The 22909-nt window shown below is 39.7% G+C and overlaps 1 pseudogene; it reads left to right on the forward strand.

Moving 5' to 3' along the window:
• The window catches only part of LOC126438168 (protein HIRA-like), a 445447-nt pseudogene that overhangs the window by 89782 nt on the left and 332756 nt on the right, over positions 1-22909 (forward strand).

The raw sequence follows: 22909 nt of genomic DNA on the forward strand, positions 1-22909 counted from the left end.
GGTGAAGCATATAGCTTTGTGTTGTGCAGTCATCAAGGGTACACAAGTGGGCCTTCAGCTCTGAAAGCCCGTATCAATGTTCCTTTGAATGGTTCACATGCTGACACTTGTTGATGGCCCAGCGTTGAAATTTGCAGCAGTTTGCAGAATGGTTGCACTTCTGTCATGTTGAATGATTCTCTTCAGTTGTCATTGGTCCCATTCTTGCAGGATCTTTTTCCAGCTGCAGCGATGTCAGAGATTTGATGTTTTAATGGATTCCTGATATTCATGGTACACTCGTGATACAGTCATATGGGAAAATTCCCACTTCTTTACTACCTCAGAGATGCTGTGTTTCATCGCTCATGTGCCGATTGTAACAGCACATTCAGACTCACTTAAATCTTGATAACCTGCTTCGTAGCAGCAGTAACTGATCTAACAACTGCACCAAGACACTTGTCTTATATAGGCGTTGCCAACTGCAGCACTGTATTCTGCCTGTTTACGTATCTCTATATTTGAATATGCATACCTATATGATATATACATGGTATATACATATTATATACATGGTATATACTGGGACTGAAGACCACAGCAACAACATACCTGTACCAGTTTCTTTGGCACTTCAGTGTATTTGTTGACTCTTCTGGGAACGTATGATCTGGGAACATTAACAATAAGTCTCACTGTGATGCAGAACGTCTCTCTTACAGTGTCTGCCACTGGAGTTGTTTGACACTTTAGAGTTTACTAAATGACCCTGTAACAAAATGGATTGCTCTTCTTTGGATCATCTCTATTTCCTCCGTCAGTCCTATCTGGTATGGATCTCATACTGATGAGCAATATTCAAGTATTGGTCTCTCTCTCTCTCTCTTCTCTCTCTCTCTCTCTCTCTCTCTCTCTCTCTCTCTCTCTCTCTCTCTCTCTGTCTCTGTGTGTGTGTGTGTGTGTGTGTGTGTGTGTGTGTGTGTGTGTGTGTGTGTGTGTTGGAATGATTGACAGTTTATAATCTACAATAATCTAGAATTTAAAATTATCTTTATGAAATTATAACCTTCAACCATTCCCAACTTTTGCTATTTAACATGTTGGAGTCCAGCTGCTTAGAAGAATATCGGCTCTAGGAAACCAACCATTTATGCCATTATTTAAAGTATTTCTGGCATATATGTAATTGATGCATCTTCAAGAGTAACACATATTAAGAAAAGACCAAGCTTCAAGATTTAATTATGATGGAAAGTAAATTATTCTTCCAAAAACAGGTTCTTGGTGAGTTGTTGAGCAATTTCTTCCTTGTGAGCTTCCAAAATTTCTGCTTACTCAATGAACATGAAGTGTTTATAGCAGAATTACAGTAAACTGTGAAACCTAATAAATAAGTGCCTGAAATTAAATCAATGCAATTGTATTCGCTCAGGCAATTGCGACTGCATCTTTTACGTTTACTAATGTTTCTTTCGACATAATTCTAGAAATTGACAACAGAAGGCATCATCAGTTAGTGGACAGGTAACGAGATGTCCGTACATTGTTCTCATATGCCGTAAGTCAAGTTTTCGTGTGGTTTATGCCCGTGGTTTGAGAAATCACGGCCAGACCTATACTCGGGCATGGTCTTTTTAACACAAAGTTGTGGCCTGAGCCATGCTTGGGCTTGACCTGCATAGTGTTAGAGTGTGACACTGATGGCACCCATCACCAAATTACACTCCTGGAAATTGAAATAAGAACACCATGAATTCATTGTCCCAGGAAGGGGAAACTTTATTGACACATTCCTGGGGTCAGATACATCACATGATCACACTGACAGAACCACAGGCACATAGACACAGGCAACAGAGCATGCACAATGTCGGCACTCGTACAGTGTATATCCACCTTTCGCACCAATGCAGGCTGGAGACGATCGTAGAGATGCTGGATGTAGTCCTGTGGAACGGCTTGCCATGCCATTTCCACCTGGCGCCTCAGTTGGACCAGCGTTCGTGCTGGACGTGCAGACCGCATGAGACGACGCTTCATCCAGTCCCAAACATGCTCAATGGGGGACCGATCCGGAGATCTTGCTGGCCGGGGTAGTTGACTTACACCTTCTAGAGCACGTTGGGTGGCACGGGATACATGCGGACGTGCATTGTCCTGTTGGAACAGCAAGTTCTCTTGCCGGTCTAGGAATGGTAGAACGATGGGTTCGATGACGGTTTGGATGTACCGTGCACTATTCAGTGTCCTCTCGACGATCACCAGTGGTGTACGGCCAGTGTAGGAGATCGCTCCCCACACCATGATGCCGGGTGTTGGCCCTGTGTGCCTCGGTCGTATGCATTCCTGATTGTGGCGCTCACCTGCACGGCGCCAAACACGCATACGACCATCATTGGCACCAAGGCAGAAGCGACTCTCATCGCTGAAGACAACACGTCTCCATTCGTCCCTCCATTCACGTCTGTCGCGACACCACTGGAGGCGGGCTGGACGATGTTGGGGCGTGAGCGGAAGACGGCCTAACGGTGTGCGGGACCGTAGCCCAGCTTCATGGAGACGGTTGCGAATGGTCCTCGCCGATACCCCAAGAGCAACAGTGTCCCTAATTTGCTGGGAAGTGGTGGTGCGGTCCCCTACGGCACTGCGTAGGATCCTACGGTCTTGGCGTGCATCCGTGCGTCCCTGCGGTCTGGTCCCAGGTCGACGGGCACGTGCACCTTCCGCCGACCACTGGCGACAACATCGATGTACTGTGGAGACCTCATGCCCCACGTGTTGAGCAATTCGGCGGTACGTCCACCCGGCCTCCCGCATGCCCACTATACGCCCTCACTCAAAGTCTGTCAACTGCACATACAGTTCACGTCCACGCTGTCGCGGCATGCTACCAGTGTTAAAGACTGCGATGGAGCTCCGTATGCCACGGCAAACTGGCTGACACTGACGGCGGCGGTGCACAAATGCTGCGCAGCTAGCGCCATTCGACGGCCAACACCACGGTTCCTGGTGTGTCCGCTGTGCCGTGCGTGTGATCATTGCTTGTACAGCCCTCTCGCAGTGTCCGGAGCAAGTATGGTGGGTCTGACACACCGGTGTCAATGTGTTCTTTTTTCCATTTCCAGGTGTGTATAATGAAACAACAAGAGCATGTGTGGCAACACCTTCATCCTTTATGGATGTGCTCCTGAACACAAATCTTTAATTCTAGAATTTAATGAAAAGTTGTGTAGTTTTCAAGTTTCTGTTCACATTATATTATTACACATGTTAACCAAACCACTGGCATCTATCTATCTATCATCATACAAACTTTTAATTTTGTTTTTAAAATGTGTAGAGGCTGTCTTGATATAGCATTGCTCTGAAGTTTTAATGTATTGTTCATTGTTTCAGCACTTCAATACCAACATTCTGCAGAAACTATATCGTTCTTCATCGAAGCCTCAGCAGTACTGCTGTTGTGCAATTGGTTCTCGAGATCGATCGTTATCAGTATGGCTTACAGCACTCAAACGACCTCTTGTTGTGTTGCACGAGTTGTTTACTAATTCTGTGCTTGATCTGTCATGGAGCTGTACAGGTCTGCAGTTGATGGCTTGTTCATGGGATGGAACTGTTGCTTTTGTAGAGTTCTCAGAAGATGAACTTGGGAAGCCACTTACAATGGAAGAGAAGGTGTGTTTAATTAATATTATTTGTAATTCATTTTAATAACTGAAAGATAATGTTGACTCCTTCATTGATGGAATTATGTTTTATTCATGAATTGTTAGTTCCTTAGTGTGAAAAGCTAACATGGATTACTGGATTACTTTCACAACTTTACTGTAGGGGGGGGGGGGGGGACAAACAAAGATGATGTATCTTACCAAACGAAAGGGTTGGCATGTTGATACACACACACACACACACACACACACACACACACACACACACACACACACACACACACACACACACAATTCACTTTTTCGCAACCAACGGGCGCTTCATCAGGAAAGAGGAAAAGACAAATGTATGTGGGTTTTAAGGGAGAGGGTAAGGAGTCATTCCAATCCTGGGAGCAGAAAGACTTACCTTAGGGGGAAAAAAAGGAAGCTATACACTCGCGCGTGCACACACACGCGCACACACGCGCGCGTCCACACACACACACCCACCCACCCACACACACACACACACACACACACACACACACACACACACACACACACACACACACACATATCCATCTGCACATATACAGACACAAGCAGACATTTGTAAAGGCAAAGAGTTTGGGCAGTGATGTCAGTCGAGGCAGAAGTACAGAGTACATTTGCCTCTGTGTTTGTGTGTCTATCAACATGCCAACGCTTTCGTTTGGTAAGTTACATCATCTTTGTTTTTAGATATATTTTTCCCACGTGGAATAAACATGACTGTTCAGATAGAAGTTATACTAAAAATTTTCTGATCATTGGTCTGGCACCAAACAGAAGTAGCATTTCATAGGGATACTTTCATGTTCCACACTTAAAATTCTATCCACTTTTTAAAAGTCTTCTTTTGCATATTTATAATAAACTGTACTGGCAACAGTATTTGAAGACTAAATGGAGCATTTTATTTTATTTGTCTGAAAACAAACAAAATAGACTGAGTTGTTAGATATGCTGATAAAATGAATCCCATCTTCTGTCTTGTATTTTTTATACATCACTCCAAAACTCACAAACCCTGTCTCCTCTTCTTTTTTTTTTTGCCATGACAAAGAAATGACTTTAACATTTTGTGTTTGCCAGCCCTGTTGCTGTTTTTGTGAATGATATATGAATGTTTCCTTTCTCTCTGAAATTGTAGTGAGAGACTCCCTACTAATTCAAAAGAAAGTTAAAACATACCTCATCAGTCACTTTTTCTACAAATTATGTAAATACCCAGATTTAGATATTTAAGAATTCTGTTAGCTAGATGGCCAGTAGCAGTGTGGGTTTATATAGGAAGCTGTATAGTAATAATGTACTATAAATAGGACTTGTTTTTAAAGATGTATACATATTCTTGAAAACTACCATTGTAATCAAGTAAATAGTATGCTATTAATGGCAGACAAACAGTTGCTGTATGATGAAACTAACGAGGCAGCATTATTTTTCAAAGAAACAACTTTATTACTAATTATCTTGATTAAATTTGGATGGCATTAGTGTGAATAGCATTAAGTAGTGTAGTGATAGTTTATTGTTGAAAAGTTTGTCATATCTTTCTCATATGTTACGTGTATACCTTGACTTGTTCCACATCATTGGAGGTACCCCTTCTTGATAGTATCTACTGAATATGATAATGAATTCACATATCGCTATAATTTGTGTATTTTTAATTACTTTTTTCTTTTTGTTTCACTTGTGGTTTACATAATTGGTAGCACCACAGCATGTAAGCAAATAATTTATTCTGCTTTAATTTTTATGTCTTCCTGATCCTTATCCTGTAGATTGTGTTATCGTCATCAGCTGTAGTTTATCGACAGGCAGGTTTTCATTCATTCAAGATTAGGTTTGCTCATGCTATTTTATATTTTTCTCTATCCCCCATTTTGTTTCAATTGTTAAATAATACACAACTGCCCTGTTTTATACTGTCATAAATAAAGTTTTCTTGAAAGCTAACAGAATTGCTCCAAATGTGGAACATTTCCCTAAATTGTTTCAGGCAAATGCCGGGATGGTTCCTTTAAAAGGGCACAGCCGATTTCCTTCCCAATCCTTCCCTAACCTGAGCTTACGCTCCATCTCTAATGACCTCGTTGTCGACGGGACGTTAAACACTAACCACCACCACCAAATGTGGAACATTTACATGACTTTTCTGCAATTCACACTTAGTGTGGCAAACCACCTTCAGACATCCTGTACTGTTCACCCTCAAACAGCGCATATGGAAAATAAACACTTAAATCTTTTGGCATGAGCTCTGATTTTTTAAATTTTATTACAGCAATCACTTCTTTCTTGTAAGTGACAATAAAATATTTTAACATTCAGAGGAGGAAGTTGGAGGCTGAAATTTTGTGAAAATATCTTGCCACAGTGAAAAATGCCTTTGTTTTAACCCTTTCGTGGCTACAAGGGCCAAGTGTCCTGGCTACTTGGCCGGCTGATAAGAGGAAATGCAGCATTCGCCTGGCCGGTAGACTGCGGACTCAGCCCTGTGGTCGCTGTAGGCTATGGCCACTGTTGGCATCCCGCACGTTCTGGTGCATACAGAACCGCTGTACTGTCTCAGTGGTCATAGTTTCTGATGACCACGAAAGAGAGCTTGGAACTAAGTAACACTTTCTGTTATATGTTTATTATGGGCTGATAAACAGTTGGTTTAGAAAAATGATAGGAACGTTTTTAATAATAATTCCTATAACTTGAGGCTTATTCCGTCGATATGTGTGCCTACAACATATTAAAATTTCCTTAAAATTGAATGAATGTGTTCCAAGATATATAGTGTTAAAGTGAGTAGCGTGTAGTGAAAACGCCCAAATATTGGACAGTTCTTGCTACTATCTTAATTAAAAAATAATTACAGGAATTTAAAACCAAATTATGGCACATATCCGGACTCTGAGTTAAACAAAGCATATATCTGGATAACTCATTTTTCGATAGGCCCATGGGTTGGTTTGTAATTAAAGCCTAAAGTCGATTCTCCACAATAAGATTGGTTGGTTTAAGGGGTGAGGGGGGTGGGGCAGATAGTAAATGCCTACCTTCTTCTTGCTCAATGTTTTCTTTTTCAGCTCGTCATGTTCAGTACAGTTTCCTTTAATGGTTTCCCATTCTCATTTTTGATGCAGGCTTTGACTGCCACTGGCTGAATTAAATACCCTTTTTATATACTTTTTTAAATTTTTTAATTTTAATTTATTACTTTCCTTTGCTTGAAACGTACACAGTTACTAAAACATACTAATATATCTTTAGTGTGTGATATTTTTCAAAACATGGCACCATACAGAGAACCACATCACACTTTTTGCATCTTACGTGTGTAATTTTTTATTGTGAATTAGCAGTACATACTACACAGTGTGTCCGGGGAATCTCCTTTTTCTCTGTTGCTTCTAGGAACCCTGAATAATGTCCCTCTTTATTCTGCAGTTGGAAAGGGATTTCTTCTTTGGTTGTTCATAGGATTGCACTTTTACAAGTTTGACTATGAAATTCATTAAGCAACTGACAGATTGTTTCCAAGTGGTATTTCACTAGTGGTATCTTCCGTTACTTTTGCATTTAAAAAAATACTTTTTGCATTAAACACACACAAGTCAGTCATATGAAAGAATAATTTTTTGTACCACTTCATTGTCTTTCGGATGAACTGTTCAGAAGACAACAGCATGTCTGTCTTACCAACTGCACCCATTGACTTATTATAGCTGACAACACAGGTAGGTTTCAATTTGTTTTTGCCCACTCTATGGTCCTTTTTCTCTATCTCCACAAACTCTGGTCCATTTATAGTAGAAGGCATCCAGACTTCTCTCTAGCCCATCCATTTTAGTGTCATTAATGTTCCACAGGACTAGGACTGTATTTCCCCATTTTTCAAACTGTCTGGCAACGGTGGTAGATGTTTCCTGTTTTTGCATGCCGTTCCAGTGGTGTTTGTACATTTATCATGGAGCCACAGGAATAATTCAAGGCTCGAATACCAATTGTCTAAATAAATGGTATGACCTTTGTTGGGGTATGGCTATACAAACTCACAACAACATCACCTGATTTTCCCCAATCAGCATTTCTAGATTCTATTTCTGAGGCAGCACCAGTGTAGACAATATAATCCAAAATATAATTGATTTGTACATTACAAAAGACAAAAATTTTAATGTCAAAATGGTTCCTTTGAAAAGTAGCAGACTTTCGTCAATCACTAGGTTTTCAAAGGGTACTAATGCCTGGCAGAATTTATTTTTTGTGTGATCTACAATGAGACATATTTTTACAAGAATGGCTTGGAGGTGTGGTGGAATTGTCACTGAAGTGCGATAAAGGCAGGATCAACTTGTACCAGTCCCTGGCCATTATGTTAGAGAATATTGGTGTTTGAAGCAGAGAATATGTCAACCAATATCCATTCGCTTCTAACTTTTTACTTCTAGGCATAAACAGAGAACTTGGTAGGAAGCAATAAAATTAAGCTGGCTCTGCGTGCTTCCAGCATGCAAATTTCCTGGGTACTGTTTTCATTTTTCCAGTAATAAATTTATGATAATTATTGATCTGTGTACAGATAGCAGAAACGAATTCCATGGACATGAAGTACAAAAATATCTAAATGACTTGCTGACTCTTCGAAGTCTGCTTTTAATGCACTAAATGTGTTCACAAAGTGGCGTCGTTTCATCACTGGATGATTCTCCGTCCAGTCATACTTTCTTTTTTCTGATGAAGTTTCACTTACTTCATCTTCTTTTCTGTCTTCAGAGGTAGAATCTTCTATTCTTGATGTCAAGGATTCAGCAGTACATTGACACGCATCCAACTCTTCATTGGAAGAAAGTTCCGCAGTATCACTACAATCTTTGTCACTACAATTCATAAGAATATCCATAATTTCCTTGTCTGATAAATTGTGTCCCATGATGGTGCGAATAAATTGAAATGTTGTGGACAGATGAAGTTGCATGAGAAAACATCATTTTAGCCATCATCATTTGTTAAGTGGCACTCCCCTGCCATTTTGTACGCATTGTGCCATAGTTTTAACTGCCCACCATTTCATGATGGAACGCCCATTTTTTAACCATTTATGTTCCCACTTGGGTTTGCCATATGAGTTATCGACTGTTTTAGCAAATGACGTGCAGGCTTTCAAGAGCATTTTACTTTTTATGTGTCAAACGAATATGTCGAAGGCCATTTAATTTGTAGTTTAGGACCTCCGTTTCCGTCAGTAGCCATCTGGAGTTACCGCCCGCTGAGTGTACATCTAGGCCAATAGCAATGACCTTTCTACCTGCTGGACATACATGTATGCCCATAGTCACGAAAGGGTTAATGACTGCCACCACAACTCACTTATCGTATCTGTGATACTCCTTCCCCTCTTGCCGGGTAATACAGAATGAGCTACACTGCTGTGAACTTTTTCAGTGTCCTCCATCACTCCTATTCAGTAAGGATTCCATACTGCAAATCAGTACTCTAGCAGAGGACAGAGAAGTGTAGGTAAACAGTGTCTTTAGCAGACCTGTTGCATCTGCTAAGTGTTCCACCTATAAAATGCAGTGTTTGGTTTGCCTTCCCCACAACATTACCTATGTGATCATTTCAATTTAAGTTCTTCATAATTGTAATTCTTAGGTACTTAGTTAAATTTACAGCCCTTAAAGTTGTATTATTTATCATGTAACTGGGGTATAATGGATTTCTTTTTGTACACATGTGGATGACCTCATGGTTTTCCTTATTCAGGGACATTTTTTCATTTTTTCACCAAACAGATATCATGTCTTAAGTCATATTGCAGTGGGTTTGACTTTTGATGATTTCACTGATTCTTTGACACACAGTTTATACCAGATAATTATTATTTAATTACTGTTCTACAACTAGCTGCATAAATATTTTAAGAAAGTCATTGTTTGTTTTCTTTCCCTGCCAACTGTGAAACTTCAGCTAGCTTTCCTTCTAATAATACTGTCTTGGTTGCTAGGAAAGTCTGTCACTATTACTCCATTTAAATTACATTTTGTTTCCTTCTTTTCTTTTCTTTTGTTTTCACGGTGTCTTCATCTTGTGAAATCATTAGAATCGACTGTTATTAACAAAGTGTAGGGATGATAAGGTTTTCACCAAAATTGGAATAATAAGAATATAGTGTAAAGCAGATAACAGCACATCTTGTTTAGGCCTCTACAAAGACCTATTATTATTATGCTCTTAGGTAACAACGAAGGATGAAATAATGGTATCTACATATGGTTTGCCTTCTTATTAAGCTTTAGAGTAGTAATATATTCAGTTGCCAAGGTCTTATAACAAGCTCCTAGTAGATATAAAGTAATAAACTGGAAACCCTTAAAAAAGTCATTGCTGCTTTTCTGCTAGAATCATGACAAAAGAACAGAGTTTACTTTAAATAAACTTTTATTCTTACACCACCTATGTAATTGTTATTGACTGGAAATTATTAATGCAGCCATATAAACTCTAAGCAAGTTGGTAGACAATGGCAACGTAGTAAAAATGAATCATAATGTTACCTGTGACAATATATAATGTGTATCCTCTCCGAAGCTCAAAATTTTGTTCATGATTGTCTTTGTTGCTCACATCTGTCTTCACACTATCATCAGATATTTCTCATAGTTTCATAACATTGCCTGGCATGCTATGACCAGTGATGTATATGATTTAATAAACTCAACACCAGGAAAAGAGAGAATGTAGTTTGTGGATACTGTACATAAGTTCGATATTTCTGTGTCTTCAGCAATGTGTAACTACCTCCTTGAGATGAGACTTCTCATCTAGAAAAATAGTACTACTTGCTAGTTTACTAATGTAATGCATATATACATATCCAGTGGTCACGAGCCCTGAAGACCACACGCTGCCTGCACAAAGTGCCTGTGTTCCTTTCTGTTGTGCATGGTTTCTCCAGGTGTCTTTAATCCCTAGGGCTGCCAGACCCAAATGTCAGTACTAATGGCAGAATTGTAAATGACATAGACAAATGAAACCAATAAAATCAAAGTTGAGAAGACGCTGGTTTAAACACATTGTTCAAGACATGGTGACAATAGCTTTCTGGGAAACCTACTTATGTAAAGCTGCTCTGCATTTCATAATGTCACTTGGCTGTCAGTGACTTTTGACTTTTGATATGAAATTGTACTGGATAGTAAATTTGATAGCACCATTTGTATCAAAACAAAACATATCTCGCATAGTACCTGAAGTTAGTGGTGCACCAATTGAAGATCATGTAGATTAAGTAGTTTGATTATGTGAATTACATTAATATGAATGCACATAGCTGAAGATTGAGGAATCTGTAGGAGGCTTTTATGCAGTAGTGGATACCAAATGTGTGACGATGATGCTGTTTTGTAACTAACCTAACCAACAAACATTTAATCTACAGATAATCAGTGTTATTCAATCGTAAAAATAACTAATGTGTTTCTTTCACTGCACCATCATCACAAGGCTATTTTCCAAGCTAATTAGAAATTGATTTGGAGCAAAATAAATAAGGTTAAGGCAAGTGCTCATGAGAATCCTGGACCAGCATCAGTTCTCAGCTTTCGTTATTGCATTAGGACAATGCCCTGTGTGCCTGGAAGTGATGAATTCCCTTGCATCCTTTCCCTTTCTTTCCCCATTCTGTGTTTCATATAAATGTAAGCATCAGCCATGTCATCACAAGTGATGTCCGTTCTGTCTGACAGGTTGTAATGTTGTGTGTGTCTCACTGTTTTTTAAACTAATTTGTGCCTAATTTTATTCCGAAAACTCAGTAATGTATGTAAATACCGTAAATGTAAATGTGATTAAAAAAGTACTTGAAGTTAAGTGAAGCGCAGCTGAACAGCAAGAAATTCTTTAGTGCGCAATCCCCACAATGATAGTAGTTGTGATTCTTTGAGTATGGACTCTAAAAAACAAAAAAAAAAACAAAAATAAGATTTATTAAAAAAAAAAGAAAAAAAAGAGGACTGTTAATTTGTATCTTGTGGAAAGAGGACATGTTGCTATGCCATCACTCAGAACGTATTGTTACATTTAATGAAAATTGATATTTTAGTGATAAAACCGAGTAAAGTATGTGTAAGAGTTGCCAAACATTTATGTATACAAATTTTTTGGAAGTGAAGAATAGAAATATCTTGTTTTTGGAAGAGGAGGTAAACTTCATTGTCATTGCTGTCTATCAACCAACAGAATTGTAAGTGTACGAAGTTCACTAAAATACAGTTTTCATTCAATAAGTAACAATCTCTCAGAATTTCTGAATTACAGTAATTGGATTATATTCTTGTACAATAGTATTGTGCTGAACTCCACTGACCAATTTTGATGTAGCAGGACATGTAGTTTGAAGGGAGTTTGTGTGCTAAGGAATCTCTTATCTCTTTTTCTCACAAAAAGCAGATTGCTGTTTGATCTTATTTACTTACAACAGTGGTCCCTTAGGTATGAAAAGCTATGAAAATTTGGGCTCAAAGCTATCCACAATACGGCCAAGTAACTAACAGAGTTGTGTTTTAAACCTTAAAGAGCAGTAGCTTCCTCCAAATTGTAATACGTCACCAACTGGTGCAGAAGCTGATCATTCAAGGAGGCAGCAACCAAAATTCAGATACCAGTTACGACTTAAAGTAAAATCTCAATCAAAAATCAGTCTCTCTCTCTCTCTCTCTCTCTCTCTCTCTCTCTCCAAACACATATATAAATATTCATATTATTAAAAAAAAAGTAGGTCATTTTATATTAGGTCTGACAGAATGTACACAACTCAAATATATCAAACAAGACTGAAGTTCGTGCACATCACAGAATTCAAATAAAAAATAGTAAATGTGTATATCTATGCACAGTGTGTCACTCATTTCAGTTTGATTCATGTATGCCAAGGAAATGCAGGCGTTCATCTTAAAGCATGTGCCATTCCAGGTTTCATAGCATTTCTGTGATAGCCTCCTGTGAGTCAAGATGACCTGTAACCATTTTCACATCCCATCTTCATATTTGCTCAATGTCCTCTGTAAGTCATATGTGGTATGTGTCACACACACTCTAGCAATATTCTAGGTTGGGGTCACACAAGTGTTTTTCATGCTGGCTCCTCTGTAGAGTGATTGCATTTTCCTACAATGAACCAAAATCTGCTGTCTATTTTACTTTCAGCAGAACCAGTGAGATCATTCCATTTCATATCCCCACAGATTTTTACACCAAGGTGTTTGTATGAAATGACTGACTGTAATTGTCAGTCATTGGTATTGTAACCATAGGAACCACATTTTCTCATTTTGTAAAGTGTACACTTTTACATACCGTCATTTAAAGCAAGGTTCCAATCTTTGCACCACTTTGACATGACGGAATACTAATGCAACCCTTTCCAGATATTACCAAGGTGTTTGTATGAAATGACTGACTGTAATTGTCAGTCATTGGTATTGTAACCATAGGAACCACATTTTCTCATTTTGTAAAGTGTACACTTTTACATACCGTCATTTAAAGCAAGGTTCCAATCTTTGCACCACTTTGACATGACGGAATACTAATGCAACCCTTTCCAGATATTGCTGCATCATCTGCAAAATGACTGACGCTATTATTAATGTCGTCTATAATGTCATGTGTATACAACAGTATCAATAAAGAGCCCCAACACAGTTACCTGTGGCCTGCCTCAAGTTGCTTCTACATCTGTTGATGATTATCCATACTATTAATACCAGTTAACCCCACAGCCCAAGTGTTTAAAGAGACAGTCTCCCATGTATAAAAGAGCTTCAGATGTCTGGCTTTACAAATGAGTTTGTGTGTTAAATATTTTACATTAAGTGTGTAAACCTTTATGTTTGAAGACTCAAAACCCCAATTACTTACGAGGACTATTCAGAAAGATGATGAAGAAGAAGAAGAAGAAGAAGAAGAAGAAGAAGAAGAAGAAGATGTATATACATTTTATTATATACATGTGAAAGAGCGACTGACATACTACTTTTCCACATTGTCACCAAACACATTGAGGCACTTATCATAGCGGTGGACAAGCTTTGAAAAACCTTTGTTGTATAATTCTGCCACCTGAGACTTCAGCCAGTGAGTCAGCCTGCCTGGAGTTCTGCATCATCATCAAAGCACTGCGTTGCAAGCCATTTCTTCATATTGGGAAACAAGTGGAAGTCGCTTGGTGCAGGATTGGGGATATAGGGCAGATGAGGGAAAATTTCCCATTTGAATGAATTAGGAGTTCTTTAGTGCGGTTTGCCATGTGAGGTTGGGCATTGTCAAGCAAAAACAAAATTTTGGACATAAGCCTTCCTCGGCGTTTGTTTTGAACTGCTCTTCTAAGGCCGTGCAAAGTTTGACAGTACCGGGCAGAATTTATGGTTGCTCCATGTTCGAGAAAATCAATAAGAAGCACACCCTGCCTATCCCAAAACACTGTGGCCAACAGCTTTCTTACCAACAAGGTTTGCAAACATTTTCTTTGTTTCTGGGAGGACCTGGGAGGACCTTGTGACCCCCACTCCATGGACTGTAATTTTGTCTCACAATTGACGTGTTTCACCCAAGTCTCATCACTGGTTATGATTTCATCCAATAATGAATCACCATGTTTCTGTTATGATTTGATCCAATAATGAATCACTTGTCAGCAGCTTCATTCACATGTCAGCAGCTTATGACATGATGTGGCGTACTGGTATAATATTGAAATTCCTGATAACTATACCTTATAAGACTAAGTAACCTCTTAAGGAACATGTTCAAAAATTAGCAGTGTAAAGTACACCAATTTAAAAAGAAGAGCAGACAATGTGTACTCTAATGATGGCTCACCTCAAGGCTCTGTTCTTGGTCTGGCCTTATTCAGTATGTAACAGCAGACCTGCCAGAACTCCAGTATGCAGGATGTGATGACAGACTAAGGTTTCTAAAACAAAAGTAAATCTTTTCCACCCCTCTAATCAATTAGCAGCAGCAAAGATCAACCCACAGTTTGGCCCTATGGCATTGCCAATCACAGTAATATGCCAACTTACCATGGCATCCCATTAGACAGAACTCTGACATAGCATAAACACCTTTCCAACACAGCTAAGAAAGTACAAAGATGAGTGAACTTGGCGAGGAAGTTGGTAGGTAGTATATGGGAAGCAAACATGTCAGTTGTCCGTGGAGCATGTCTTGCATTGATATATAGGGTGCATTTTAAAAAATCATAACTATTATGTTATTTGTGCGTGAACAATGTACTGTTGGAATGAGCAAACTCTCGAGTTTTACATGGTTCCCACTAGGTAGCAGCAGTGTGCATCCACTTCAGTTCTACTAAAAATGGTGACAAGACAACAGAAAGCATTTTGTGTTCTACATTTTGCACAATGCAAGTAATAACTGTTCAGTGTGACTTTTGTACTAGGTATGGTGTGGATCCTCCTACAACACAGAGCATTAGACAATGGCATGAACAATTCTGAGAAACAGGTTGTTTGTGTAAAGGCAAATCCCTGCACCAATCCTGAGTGCCTGAAACAGACATCGAACACCTCTGCCATAATTTCACAAGGAGTCCACAGAAACCTGTTTGCTGTGCAGCTCGACAGCTCAACATGCTCCTGCTGTGCATCTGGCATGTGTTGCGTCAACATTTACACATGAAACAATACAAAATTGAGGTACGGCAAGTTCTTCGTGAAAGTGGCAAACAACAACATGTGATGTTCTGTAATTTCGTTCTGGGCAAGATGGAGGATGACAGATTTCTTCCACGTTTAGTGTTTAGTGATGGGGCAACATTCCATTTAAATGGAAAGGTGAACCATTGTAATGTGAAAATATGGGGTACGGAACAACCACATGAGGCTGTACAACATGAGAGGGCTTTCCAAAATTTAATGTGTTTCATGCAGTTTCATGAGAAAAGGCGTATGGTCCATTTTTCGTTGCCAAGAGCACTGTTACAGGAAGCACATATCTTGATATTCCTTAGAACTTTCTTTTCCCACAGTTGGAGACTGATTCGAACGACTTCATTTACCAACAGGATGGGAAACCGCCACACTGTCATCAGGAAGTGGGGGAGTTTTAAATCAAAGGATTACTGAACAATGGATCGTTGCACTGGAGGAAATGATTCAGCCATACATTACTGGCCTCCAAGGTCACGAGATCTGACTGTATGTAATTATTTCTTGTGGGGGCTTATAAAAAACTCTATTTATGTGCCTCCATTACCAACAACAATGAATGAACTGAGACATCGCTTAACAGCAGCTGGGGAAGCTGTAACTCAAACATGCTTGTTGCAGTGTGGGAACAATTTGAATACCACATTTCCATATGCCGTGCATCTCAAGGGGGGCCATATTGAACACCTACACCTATGAAAAGGTATTGGGGGGACTTTTGAGTCTCCTGTTCATCAAAAATAGAAAAACCATTGTATACATTTATTAGTTCAGAAATATAGATGTGCCAAATCAGATGATTCTTTTTTTTTATAAACCCTGTACTCTGCAGTAGAATATTGCACATGAGTGTGGTTCTGCAGCGCACATGTGAAAAAATGATGATGATTACTTGAATGATTCTATGAAAACCGTTAGTGACTCATTGCTGGCTACGAATACTATCGAACATCTGTGTTGTCTGCTTTTGTTGAAAGGTGGCTCTGTACAATCTTTGCAAGCAAGTCTAAGAATGAATCAGTCCCCCTTCACAAAGTTTTACTCTTGCCGCATAGGAAATGCCTCAAATCCAGAAGACCAGCATATGAAATAGAAATCCAAATGCTCTCCACTGGGTTGAACTGTGATGCTAAATGGAAATGTAAGTGGTAAGCCGTGAAAACCGGGAGTCATGAGCTTATTGGCAACTCAACTTTTAAAGTTCCAGGCTTTCATCATCCTGGAAAGGTGTTGTGTAAAGCTTAATACATTTCGAACTGGAGAAGATATGTGCAAATACACCATGCACAAATGGCGTGTTTGCACTGATAGGATGTGTGTCTTTGGTGATGTACAGAAAATAAACCACATTGTAAATAAGTGCCCTAATAGATGTTTCCCTAGTGGTATTGAGTCTGCATGAAGTATCTGAAAAGGTGCTTCACTGGGCTTAGTCTTCCAACATTTGTTTGTAGTCTGGACTACTGAATGTTTATATACCCTAAATAGTTGTGCATGTTAATTTTTTGGTGCACGAAGCTACATAAATTTAAGTATTAACTGTGTTTTTTGTACTTGTCACTTCTTTTTCCACATGTTGTTACTTTTAGGAAGCTTTAATTTTCGAGTACTAGTAATAGTGTTCCATAGATTTTGTGTTTGTTTTGAATAGAATCCAGAGACAGTTAGTGCTTATTTTCATTGTTTCCAACAAGAAGTGTCTAGTAACCACAGTTTAGTCAGCTATCAGCCGCCTTTAGTGAATTGGCAGTCTAGTTAAAAGTTGATTACTTAACTCTCTACAGTAAATTGTTGATTTCTTAGGATGGATAGGATGTGTGACTGCTGTGTACGGATGCAGGAGGAGCTGACCACTGTTTGCGAACAGCTGAACATGCTGATGGCCACGGTCAGCTGTCTTCAGGCTGCTGCCTCAGAGTGTAGCGGCAACGGGGAATCTGGTGCGTCACATGGCACACACCAGGTGTTACATGCTTCACCCACGGTCCCTGCTTTCGAGACATCTTCATGGGTACTGGACCCGGTTGGGCCACCCTCTCCCCAAGGAGAGTGGCGGGTTCAATGGCGTTCGCGTTGTTTGACGCGGAGAGTCAATGTGGAGGCTGGCCATGCCAGTGAGTGGACATGTGGCTGCTCCTTCAGCAGGGTCTGAACAGGCACACGGGGGAGGGGTTTATTAGTGATTGGGAGCTCCAATGTTAGGTGGGTGATGGAGCCCCTAAGGGAAATAGCAGAAAGGTCGGGGAAAAAGGCCAGTGTTCACTCTGTCTGCTTGCTGGTGGGGGTCTCATCCGAGATGTGGAGGAGGCCCTGCCAGCGGTAATAGAGAGCAGTTGGTGCACCTGACTGCAAATTGTTGCTCATGTTGACAGCAATGAGTTCTGCTGTCTGGGTTCAGAGTTCATCCTGAGTTCATACAGGCGGTTTGCAGTGTTGGTGAAGGTGGAAAGTCTCGCTCATGGGGTGGAATCTGAACTAACTATTTGTAGTGTTGTTCCCAGAACTGATTGCGGTCCTCCGCTTTGGAGCCGATTGGAAGGCTTAAACCAGAGGCTGAGACGATTCTCCCGAGATCTGGGGTGCAAATTTCTTGACCTCCACTATCGGGTGGAGAAATGTAGGGTCCCTCTGAATAGGTCAGGCATGCACTACACACAGGGAATGACAAAATTAATGTGGTAATAGTAAACTGCAGGAGGGTCTATAGAAAGATCCCAGAACTGCTCTCATTAATAAATGGTTACAATGCCCACATAGTACTAGGGACAGAAAGTTGGCTGAAAACAGATGTAAACAGCAATGAAATTTTAAACTCAGATTGGAATGTATATCACAGAGACAGGCTGGACAGTGAAGGGGGAGGCGTGTTTATAGTGATAAAAGGTGCAATAGTAGCACAGGAAATTGACAGGGATCCAAAATGTGAAATAATTTGGGTGAAGATCACGGTTAAAGCAGACTCAAACATGGTAATTGGATGTCTTTATAGGCCCCCTGGCTCAGCAGCTGTTGTGGCAGAACACCTGAAGGAAAATTTGAAAAGTATTTAGAGTAGATTTCCCGACCATGTTATAGTTCTGGGTGGAACTTTTAATTTACCAGATATAGACTGAGAGACTCAAACGTTTATAACAGGTGGCAGGGACAAAGAATCCAGTGAAATTTTTTTAAATGCATTATCTGAAAACTACCTTGAGCAGTTAAACAGAGAATTGACTCGCGATAACATATTAGACCAACTGGTGACAAACAGACCTGAACTATTTGAAACAGTTAACACAGAACAGGGAATCAGTGATCATAAAGCAGCTACAGCATCAGTGATTTCAGCCATAAATAGAAATATTAAAAAAGGTAGCTAAATTTTTCTGTGTAGTGAAAGTGACAAAAAGCAGATTTCAGAGTACTTGATGGCTCAACACAAAAGTATTATCTCATGTACAGATAGTGTTGAGGATCAGTGGACAAAGTTCAAAACCATCGTACAATATGCATTAGATGAGTATGTGCCAAGCAAGACTATAAGAGATGGAAAAGAGCCACAGTGGTACAACAACTGAGTTAGAAAACTGCTGCAGAAGCAAAGGGAACTTCACAGTAAACATAAACATAGCCAAAGCCTTGCATATGAACAAAAATTACGTGAAGCAAAATGTAGTGTGAGGAGGGCTATGTGAGAGGTGTTCAACGAATTCGAAAGCAAAGTTCTATGTTCTGACTTGGCAGAAAATCCGAAGAAATATTGGTCTTATGTCAAAGCGGTAAGTGGATCAAAACAAAATGTCCAGACACTCTGTGACCAAAATGGTACTGAAGCAGAGGATGACAGACTAAAGGCTGAAATACTAAGTGTCTTTCTCCAAAGCTGTTTCACAGAGGAATACTGCACCCTAGTTCCTTCTCCAGATTGTCGCACAGATGACAAAATGGTAGATATCGAAATAGATGACAGAGGGATAGAAAAATGATTAAGATCGCTCAAAAGAGGAAGGGCCACGGGACCTGAGGGGATATCAGTTCGATTTTACACAGAGTACGTGAAGGAACTTGCCCCCCTTTTTGCAGTGGTGTTTTGTAGGTCTCTAGAAGAGTGTAGCGTTCCAAAGGATTGGAAAAGGGCACAGGTCATCCCCGTTTTCAAGAAGGGACGTCGAACAGACTTGCAGAACTATAGACTTATATTTCTTACGTCTATCAGTTGTAGAATTTTGGAACACACATTATGTTTGAGTATAATGACTTTTCTGGAGACTGGAAATCTGCTCTGTAGGAATCAGCAAGGGTTTCAAAAAGACGATTGTGTGAAACCCAGCTTGCGCTATTTGTCCACGAGACTCATAGGGCCATAGACATGCGCTCCCAGGAAGATGCTGTGTTTCTTGACTTCCGCAAGGCCTTTGATACAGTTTCCCACAGTCATTTAATGAACAAAGTAAGAGCATATGGACTATCAGACCAATTGTGTGATTGGATTGATGAGTTCCTAGTTAACAGAACGCAGCATGTCACTCTCAATGGAGAACGCTTAAAGTAGTAAAGGAGTTTTGCTATTTGGGGAGGTAGAGAGGATATAAAATGTAGACTGGCAATGGCAAGGAAAGCGTTTCTGAAGAAGAGAAATTTGTTAACATTCAGTATAGATTTAAGTGTTACGAAGTCGTTTCTGAAAGTATTTGTATTGAGTGTAGCCATGTATGGAAGTGAAACATGGTCGATAAATAGTTTGGACGAAGAGAATAGAAGCTTTCAAAATGTGGTGCTACAGAAGAATGTTGAAGATTAAGTGGGTAGATCACATATCTAATGAGGAGGTATTGAATAGGATTGGGGAGAAGAGAAGTTTGTGGCACAACTTGACTTGAAGAAGGGATCGGTTGGTAGGATATGTCCTGAGGCATCAAGGGATCATAAATTTAGCATTGGAGGGCAGCGTGGAGGGTAAAAATCGTAGAGGGAGACCAAGAGATGAATACACTAAACAGATTCAGAAGGATGTAGGTTGCAGTCGGTACTGGGAGATGAGGGAGCTTGCGCAGGATAGAGTAGCACGGAGAGCTGCATCAAACCAATCACAGGACTGAAGACCACAACAACAACAAATGTAGACTTCAACTTTCTATGTCTATGGGAAATTTTACTAAACTTTGAAGTGTCTCCTGTACCTGAATCAAATGATTTTGTTCATGTATGTTATGAGACACAATATATTTTCTTCTGTCATTGATTAAATTCAATCTCTCTTGTGTTACCCAAGGATTTCTACTATTGTTCCTCTTTTTACTTACTTCATCCTCTGCTGCATTCACTCTTTCATCTCTCAAAGCTACCCATTCTTCTTCTACAGTACTCATTTCCCCTGTTCTTGTCAGTCATTCTCTAATGCTCCCTCTGAAACATTCTAGTTTGCTGTTTCTTCAGTTTTAATCTGCAATTCATAATCAATAAATTGTAGTAAGAGTCCACATCTGCACCTGAAATGTCTTACTACTTAAAATCTGGTTCTGAAATCTCTGTCTTACCATAATATAATCAATCTGGAACCTTCCAGTATCTCCACGTCTCTTCCACATATAGAATGTTCTTTTACGATTCTTAAACCAAGTGTTAGCAGTGATTAAATTATGCTCTGCGGAATCTTCAACCAGGTGGCTTCCTCTTTCATTTCTTTCTCTCAGTCCATATTCACCTACTACTTTTCCTTCTCTTCCTTTTCCTACTATCGAATTTCAGTCCCCCATGACTATTAAATTTTCATCTCCATTAACTATCTGAATAATTTCTTTTATCTCACCATACATTTCGTCTATGCCGTCCTCATCTGCAGAGCTAGTTGACATATTAATCTTGTACTACTGTAGTGGGTGTGTGCTTTGTATCTATCTTGGCTACAATAATACGTTCAGTATGCTGGTCATCGTAGCTTATCCATATTCCTATTTTTTTATTCATTATTTTAGCGACTCCTGCATAACCCATATTTGATTTTGTATTTATAACCCTGTATTCACCTGACCAAAAGTCTTGTTCCTCCTGCCACTGAACTTCACTAATTTCCACTATATATAGCTTTAACCTATCCATTTCCCTTTTTCAATTTTCTAACCTACTTACCCAATAAATGAATCTGACATTCCACGCTCTGATCCATAGAACACCAGTTTTGTTTCACCTGATAATGACGTCCTAAGTAGTCACCGCCCGGGGATCCATATGGGGGACTATTTTATCTCTGGAATTTTTTACACAGAGGATGTCATCATAATTTAACCATACAGTAGAGCTGCGTGACCTTGGAAAAATAAAGCTGTAGTTTCCTCCTGCTTTCAGCCATTTTGAATAATGTTACCAGGCCAGATCAGTCAATCATCCAGACTGTTGCCCCTGCAACTACTAAAAATGCTGCTGCCCCTCTTCAGGAACCACATGTTTGTCTGGCCTCTCAACAGATATCCCTCCATTATGGTTGCACCTACGGTGTGGCTATCCATATCACTAAGGCATGCAAGCCTCCCCACCAAGGGCAAGGTCCATGGTTCATGTTAACTTATATCTATAACATTTTCAAAATAACTGTAGCTTCGAAGTGATTTGTTGTGGAACTATAGCCATAAAATGACATCCTGTTAAGTGATGGTGCTTCGATATGCCTAACAATGCAGCACAGCTAATTATCTTAATAATTTTAAGGCGCTATGGTAGTTATGCATACAAGTAACTGATTTAATAGTCATGAAACATCAAAGAAAATGTTAATGAAACGTAAACACTCTTGGATGAGAATTTAAAATTTACCTAGCTATGACTGTTCACTTGAAACCATTATCTTCAGATAAGTTGATTATTAACTGCACTCCTTAGCATAACAGGTATTTGCTGTGGTAAGATAGTTTAAATGCGCACACATGCACATGCTTGTCACCGATCGGCTGTCATTTTGTGGCTGTGGCACCATAATGGTACATTTCTGACCTTTGATTATTTGAGAAATTTTGTAGAATTTGAAGTCCCCCTGCTCAGAAATAACTATCAGGTTGTTTTTCTCCCCCTCTGTCCATGTATATGTCCACTGTTGGACAGACACAACAAAAAGACTGCTAAACAAGTGAGCTTTCACCTCAGCCAAAAAGCCTTCTCTTGAATTATACATAAAGCACACACACATATTCATGCAACTGCACATGACCACTGTCCACTGTCTCTGGCTGCTAAGGCAAAACTGTATGAAGAGTTGCATGTGTGTGAATGTGCGTGTGCTGTGTGTAGCTTACTTGTTTAGCAGTCTTTTGTTGCGCCTCAACATTTCTACTTTATGGTAAGATGAAATCTATCCTTTTTATAATATTGTCGTTATTCCATCCTGGATTTTCCATTGTTTTAGATATCCACTCTGTGTCTTGTAGCCCCAACCCTATTTGATAAGTGTGTTGTAATTCTTTTGTGGGACTCTTGTTAGTCACCTTTTACAGTATTTGGTTTTTCCTATATCATATACATGATAAC

The sequence above is a fragment of the Schistocerca serialis genome, unplaced genomic scaffold (assembly GCF_023864345.2).
Source record: "Schistocerca serialis cubense isolate TAMUIC-IGC-003099 unplaced genomic scaffold, iqSchSeri2.2 HiC_scaffold_1261, whole genome shotgun sequence".
NCBI lineage: Eukaryota > Metazoa > Arthropoda > Insecta > Orthoptera > Acrididae > Schistocerca > Schistocerca serialis.